Here is an 8259-nt window from a genome sequence, read left to right on the forward strand (position 1 = left end):
TTGCTTGAGAACAAACAGGAGTTGTTAAACTACCACTTTTTCAGTCTTAATTATCTCCTGAAGGTTTGCTATAACCTGAACAGGAATGGTGAATGGAGTTAGAGGGTGGAAAGGCCATTGGATAAAGCAGAATGTATAGAAAGTGAAGTCTGAATTAAAATCTTCTTTGCTGAACCTGCTTTTTTTAAACATAGTTTGTTTATGTGAAATTAGAAATGATACGACTGGTGCAATTCCTCATTAAAAAATAATACATGATAAAATTACATTAAAATAATTTATTTAAAGTAATGTTTCCAAAATGGCCTCGTTTGTAAACAAATCAATTGAACAAATTCCTTTTCTAGATTTTTAATTGATGGACAAAAGGGTGCTCATTTATTCTGAAAGGTTAGTAAGCAGTTTCTTCAGGAACTGCAGTATCTTATGTTCCTCTTTGCAATCTAGTTCACAATACAAACCTTTATGAAATCATATTGTATGTATGTCTCCCTGGAATATTCTGTCACATAGAAACCATCCCTGAAACCTAACCTGTGTTGGGTTTTTTGGGTTGACTCTAACCATTTGGGAGACAACCTGAAATCTAAGGGTCTCTAGACATCTTCAGACATCTAGACATGGTTCAGATACAATCCCCTTTCTCTTCACTCCAATTATTTAAACACGCATGGGCTAAATATAGCTTGGGGTTTTGGTCAGCTAAACCTCAGCTCTACATCTTGGAGAGAAGTGTGCAAAGCAGGAATGTGCGTGTAAGTAAATAAACTTCCCCACATTTAAGACTAGAAACTAGAAGTTGCAAGTATTTCCTGTATATAAGATTCTTTTGGTCAGGGGTGTAAATAAAATGTCACCCTGAAGCTGCGGAGAATAAAGAGTCTCTCTTTTCCTGCTTTTTATACAGTAGAAAGCAATAAAATGAGCAGTAACTAATATGAAGATGTTACACGTTGCAAGACAGTATGTTTCTCTCATTTCTTGAAGGGTTGAGGGAATTCATCACCGCTTTACTGAGACAACCTCAAACATATGTTTGTAGTAACAACGATAAACACCTATTCTGCTTTACTGTAAATGAGCTTTAATTCAATTTGAATCCTTCTGCTTTCCAAGTGTTGAGGCTGATGTTTGTTTTCAGAAAAGTTAAGAACTATCCACAATAGAAACAATCTGACAGGACAATGTATTCCATGATGAACTGCACAGTTACACAAACATTACACAAAGTCCCCCACATTTGGAACCTTTCATGGGAACACTGACATCTGCTTTTAGACTGTAAAGCAATATGGAGATACTTTTAGAACATACCCAGCTTAAAAGTGGAGTATGGAAAACAAAAAGACCAAAGATTAATGAAAGAGTTTCAAATATTGATTTAATTGTGTATTTTAATAAATATCACAGAACTTATAAAGGTTGTTAGCAGGATACGTTTCTAAGATGTAGTATGGAAATGTCTCAGTCTGTTAAAATATGTAACACAACTGTGTTTTATACAGAAACGGTTCAGTTAATTTAAATGTTGAAATAAGATTGGGATGTTTGAACTATATTAATATGTTTCTGCTGTGTGACCATAGTTGTTGTGATGTGAAGGTGATATGCATAAACAGTCCTGTTTTTTTTAAAAAAACTAAGGTTTTTACTCACAAAAGTGCAAAGTGCTCAACTGCCAGTTTGATCCAAGGAAATTTTAATTAAAAATGTTCTAATATTATTCTGTGGTGAAAGTAACATTGTGTAATCCAATAATGTAAAATTTAGCAAAAGGAAGAAAAATAAATATTCTGCATTTAGGAGGTTTTCCAGGACAAAAAAGAGCAAAAAATTGAAATTATACTGCATTACATCACCCAGGATACAATCAACATGACAGAACTGTGTGATAAATATGACAATAATATATGCTCAAAGAAAATGATTTCATCATAGATTAACACAACACAAGTGTTAACTTGGTTAAGCATAATGAAAAAGTCATGTTTGTTTGTATTATTAATCTAAGATGATGGAGTTATCGCCTTATGAAAAGGTACTATCTCCTTTCATTTAAAAAATGTTTCATACCTTTTAAAAATATACTTTGGATATCTCAAGTTATATTTTTTATATATTTTTCACCAAGTTCACAAATGCATCAAAGCAACATCAATAAAAGGTATTTATAACATAAGAACATATAAATATTCCAGAAGTACACTGTTTGCTCATAACTTTCAATAATTTGCTTTAATGCATACCTTGGAATACCAAATGTTTCTACATGGATCATTTTTTCATTTTCATGTGAAACGATTCTTGAACATTTAATTTAATTGTTTATTCGTTTTCAAGCAGTTAGCTAGTCATTCTCAGAGATTTCTTAGTTTGTAATTAAACTTTCAAATACCATTTAAATTATTTGGTAATTTGGTATTCTGTGACAAAGTAGCATGTGGCCAGTATACATTTATATTAATTATTTTCTACAAATGTAAAACAAGAATACTTCTCTTTTTACTGCGCATAATATGTGTTTTAAACAATTTATGCTGAAAGAAAAATGCTACTATTTTTGATTGTAAACAATGTTTTTTTTTTACATTAGTTCAATCTTCATGTTTTCTGCACTACCTAAAGGAACATATTAGCAAATGTATAGCTTTATACAGCAAATACTTTTTAAATGTTCTAACAGAATTTCTTATATCAGAAGTTCAGTTTCAACTAAATTACAATTTAGCAGAGAGAGAAATGTTCTCCCATATTTGAGAAAATTTGGAATGTGGTCAGGTAAATGACGTACAGTAAATCTTGCTTTTGTGAGCAGAACTGTCTCACAATGTATCTATTTTTCTAGGAATTCTGTGTCTTTCCCTAATCTAGACATGTAAAAGGTTCGGACACTTTGCAAACTGATGCAGTCATTAGTTTGTATTTGACATAACATAAAGTTTAAAATGGAGGAGACATAAACACAGAGTAGCTTACATATTATGCATGGCCTGACTGAGATGCTCATGCACAAAGCTCAGATGTGTATATGGATGTTGTTTTAGAAAACAGGACCGTACCACTATGTTTTGGGGGTAGGTGTTTTATAATATCAGACCTCTGAATTTCAGACTTAGAATGGGATGCTCACAACCTCAAGCTCCCCCCCCCAAAAAAAAAAACTCAACAGGAACATTAAAGACACTTGTCCAAAAAAACAGTACCTTATTAAATACAATTTCAAATTTTTAAGCAAACATAGAGCAAATTCATCGACAGAAGCCCAGCTAGACCTGTACAGTATTAAGCAAACCTAATAGAATGAGTTGTCATTAATCAAAATGAGTAACTTATAGGAGTGCTCCCTTTTCAACCATTATTACACCCTACAACTTGACAACATGCTGCCACATTAGTCCTGCACTGAGCTATTTATAGTGCCTCATTAATCAGGAAAAAAACATCAAATAAACTGGCTGGTGTTTTATTGACCAACAAGAAATCCATGAGAATCATTTTTTTATTCTGTAATATTCTGCCACGCCGTAACCTCGCATTTTACCAGTATATCTGTAGTTTGCAATGCTTTGTCATGCTTTCTCTGTGTCTTTCTCTTACAGAAGCATGCTGTATGCTATGCTGATTTAGAAACATATCCCATAGTAAATCGTGTTATTACTATACATTATTATTGCAAGCATGGTTAAGGAGTACAAAATATAGTGGAGAACTATGGCATCATGGTTAAAAAGCACCATACAATTTTACCATGGTAAATTTATTGAGAGCTGGTATTTTAAGCAGCCCAGCAAAAACTGCCAAGTCAGGTTTTACTCACAAGCCCTATTTCTTAAACTTTTGCAATGACAGGGTTTAATGTGTCAGCCAGCTGTTTCAAATTGATAAGCATGGATGACAGGAATTTACAAATATATCAATCGATTGATTAATCAGTGATACACAAAGAGGTTTCTGTGTCAAATAATCTTGAGGCCTATTCATGTTTGGCCAGAGAGACAAAAAGACAGATTTGTTCACTTCAATAAACAGCGCTTACAAAATACTGAGCCATCATCTTCTCATTTCCACATCCTGGGGCAAAATGCAACAGTTGCACAAATCCTAAATAAAAAAAAACATAAAATGAATGTAACAGCTGGTCATCTTGCTCTCTCTTTACGTCCATTTGTGGTCATTTTAAACATGCAATCCATTATCCTGTTCAGCTTGATTGCTTTCTCACGTGTATATTCTGTCCTTCGGATGTCATGTCAACAGAATATTTACAGTGTGATGTTAATTTATCTGCTGGATGAGTGGGAACAGAGCAGGATGGGTGTACAGTGATGAGGATTACTGCCTCGCAGTGCTTGGCCCAGTGTTCAATTCCAGACCTAGGGTGCTGTCTGTGTGGAGTTTGTATGTTGCCTCTGTGTTCACATGGAGCCTCTGGGTGCTCAAGTTTCCTCCCACAGTCCAAAACCTTACTGGTAGGTTAAATGGGAAAATTGTCCCTGGTGTGAGTGTGTGCATGTCTGTCAGCCCTGTGATGGACTGGTGTCCTGTCCAGGGTGTACTCTACCTGTACACTCGCTTGCCAGGATAGACCCCGGATTCCAATGACTCTGAATTGGAAAAAGTAGTTGGAAAATGGATGGATTCATGAGTGGGAACCAAACAGATAATACAGTATTTCCCTAGCAGTGCTAGACAGTGATAAGCTCCAACATGTTCCATCAAACCAAGCACACTTAAAGACACAGACATGTGCATATATGTGTTAAAATTTACATACATATAAATTGGACATCTTGTTGGTGATATTTCTGTGGCTCAGAATGTTTGCAACCGTTGTGAAAACACTTCCTTATTTGCAAGGGGTATGCATTTTTTTTTCTTCCACAGCTGGATGTAATTAAAAAGTAATCCACAATGGAAAATATTCCTAACATGGAGATGCCTGCATTGTGTCTCAAGACTCGAAAGTATATTCCTAAAATTATTTTTTTCTTCCTAGATGTAGTTGGGCGTGCAACAAATAAATAACTAATGCTCTCTTTCAGGTGCTTCTGCTATAGGAGCTCAAATTGTCAGCTTGTGCGAAGCTGGCTACAAGAACTACAGTACAAGCTTAGCTTCACACTTATTTCTTGACAGGACAGTAAGAGCACATAAGACAAGGTATTTCTGTTTATGTCCAGACCCTATAAATGTGTACAGTCTCAGTATGCAACTTATTCTGTAAATAAACACAACACAAACGCAGACACCCTCACAAAACAACACACAAAATTAAAAATCAGGAACTGTGTTGGAGTAGAATCCACTACTTTTTTTTAACTCATATCACTAATTATTCTTCAGCTTGCAGGAAATGTACTGGTACTAGGAGTTTGTTATCCTATTGTATCACACACTCTCAGCTCTCTGTCTAGGCTAAGGCCTCTTTTTAATAAAAATAAACCCCTTCAATGAAGCACACATATAGACACCCATGCGTGCTTATAAAGTCAGAAACGTTTACTGTGTGATCTATAGCAAATGTGCACATGAGCTCTCACCCACTCTCAGAGTCTGAGAGTCTGAGAGTCTGCACCCTAGAAGACTGCACAATCAGGGTTTCATACCCCTGCTGTTACAAGTCATTAGTAATTAGCTCTGTTATTATTAGTTAAAGGTTGGAGGAGTGAATATCAAGGTACACTGTAAGAAATCTGTTCTACATCTCACATTATTTCTTTTCTACTGGCTATGCCTGGAGGACACTAAAGGACACTGAGGTTTTCTTTCGAAACCTCAAGAGTGCAAATGGCCCACATCTCCCATGATTTCTGAGGAATGCGATGTAGTAGAAAAGCAGGCGTTGTCCTCAGCAGTGTTTGCTATGGGAAGTAGCTCCACAATCGACATGATTATTGTTGTGCCTCCTTCTGAGGCTTTGCTGTGGGCAACAGTAGACTTGGCAAATGTGTTATCCCAGACTTGCATTCTGGAACCTGCTTGCAAATGATCCAGATGGTTCTTCAAGAGCGAACACTAGCATTTTATCTGGATGCCAGCAGTTGATTTCTGTCATGTGGGCTTACATTTAACGTGTGCTCTCCCACACTGCCAGGCACGTCCCAGGACCTGCTGTCTCCAATTTTCTGTGTGCCATGCTTCATTTGCTTTCAGCTACCATGGCAGTTTGAGTAGTACCCTCCCTGAATCTGCTCAGACTGTGGCTACACAGGACATGCACAGGAGATCTTCTTCTGTCACTGGCTCCTCAGAAACCTTTGGAATGTTGAGGAGCATTCTAAGCACATACCCCAAATTTATTTTGTTTCAATGTTTGCCGACAGCAACTCGTTGAAAGTTGAAAAAATCTCTGACTGAATTTTTTTTTGCAAGACCTACCAAGATCTGAAAGGAATTACACAGCAAACCTGATGTTCCCTGGATGCATTTTTTTCAGGAAATAAGAAAAGAAAACCTTCAAAATAAATTGGAACGAATAACTTACTATAATCTAAATCTTTCTTAAATATTGTTTCAATTGGTAATATTTCGAATCACCTGCAAAAATCAGATTGTGTACAATGATACCATGATCCAAATGTTTGGGAATTTGTGGAAGTGTCCTGCAAATCTCCCTGTTAAGTTTTAGTTTAGAGTGCACAAAGAGGGGGAAAACTAACTTTAACTATACTTTAAACAAATGGTCTGACACCCCTAAATGTTCTGTAAAATTGTTCAAAATTCAAAACACATTTGGAAGTCAGAGGATAACTCACTCATGAGGAGACATTGCCAGCACTTGAATGATTCATTAAATTTAATACCTTCTTGTTGTTTTAAATATTCAACATGTATTTCCGAGTCTTGGCATAACTGTGCCTCGCTTACATTTTCCAAAATATCAAAGGGGAAATTAAGGCTTAAAAACAAACCACTGCCCGCTTACTTAGAGGAGACTGATCGTGAAAATGTGGAGTGTGTGGGTTGGAGGGGTTCGTTTAATGAACTGGCCACTCCTCCAGTTTATCAAAAATAAAAATATCCAGACTTATTAAAAATATCAGGACCAATGAAAATGAGACAAATACAGCTTTTAACAGCTCTCCTACCGTTGCTATGGATATTCACCCATCCAAGTATGTTCTAACCACTTCTTCCAGTACAGGGTCACAGGGAGCCAGAGCTTATCCAAGCAAACACTGGGCACCCCCTGGACACGACACTGGTCCATCACAGGCCACACACAGACACACACCCACTCATACCAGGGCCACGTCTCCCAGAAGCCAATTTCCAGTGTGTTTTGAACAGTGGGAGGAAACTGGTGCACCCAGATAAAACCCACACGAACAGGGAGAACATATAAACTCCACACAGAGAGTACCCCACAGCTGGAATTGAACCCAGAGCCCCAGTGCTTCCAGGTAGCAAGTCTAACCACTACACTGCTGGCACAGTCAAATAATCTCTAAATTAAGGAAAAGAGTACGGAGTAAAAACTTGTTTGTTTTTATTATATGCATGGTTAGGATATAACTTTGAATAAAGGTGTCCAAATGAGATTTTAATATACAGAGTTTGTTTTCCTTAATGTAGCGATTACTCTAATATCCTTAGCAACAGCTGGGTAGTATATTAGCAAAATAGTGTCCAAGGTTATGTCCAGTAAGGAATTCTATAACCCTTAGCTTCAAATTTCATTGACCATCATTTTTTTAACAGATCACACTTAACTGCTCCTGTATTCAACGCTCAGGCTAATAACACTGAGTCTAAAATGGCTTAGAATCTTCCACAGTGATTACTCCTCAAGTATGCTGTAGTTACTCCTCAAACCAGTGATTTAAGTTGGCAGACACCACTAAGTGTACAAGCATTGAAAGGTCTAATTAATGATGTGTGCAGAGGCCTGGTTCTCAGGCAAACTCCCAGCATGCACAACTCAAGCAGCACAGGACTGACAACATCATCACTGAGCCAAAATTAGCTTTCACAGGCTGTATTGTTTTAATTTATTAGGAGTTAAGGACACGGCCAAGGCAGAAATTTGAAAACCGGATTTTAACATTACATACTCAACAAACAAGAAACATTTCAAAGACTGGACCAGTAAATCCTTCTTGTATCAAAAGAGGTTTCCTTCCAAACTGTTTTAAAGAAGGGGTGTCTTTTCTACTATCATGTGATATTGGGAATTTGGCGCCACTCTATTATTATTTTTTCTGTTTTCCACTCTTTTTTATTTTCTTCACTCCTGTTCAACTGCATATTTAATTATAT

Source organism: Lepisosteus oculatus, chromosome 20 (assembly GCF_040954835.1).
Source record: "Lepisosteus oculatus isolate fLepOcu1 chromosome 20, fLepOcu1.hap2, whole genome shotgun sequence".
NCBI lineage: Eukaryota > Metazoa > Chordata > Actinopteri > Semionotiformes > Lepisosteidae > Lepisosteus > Lepisosteus oculatus.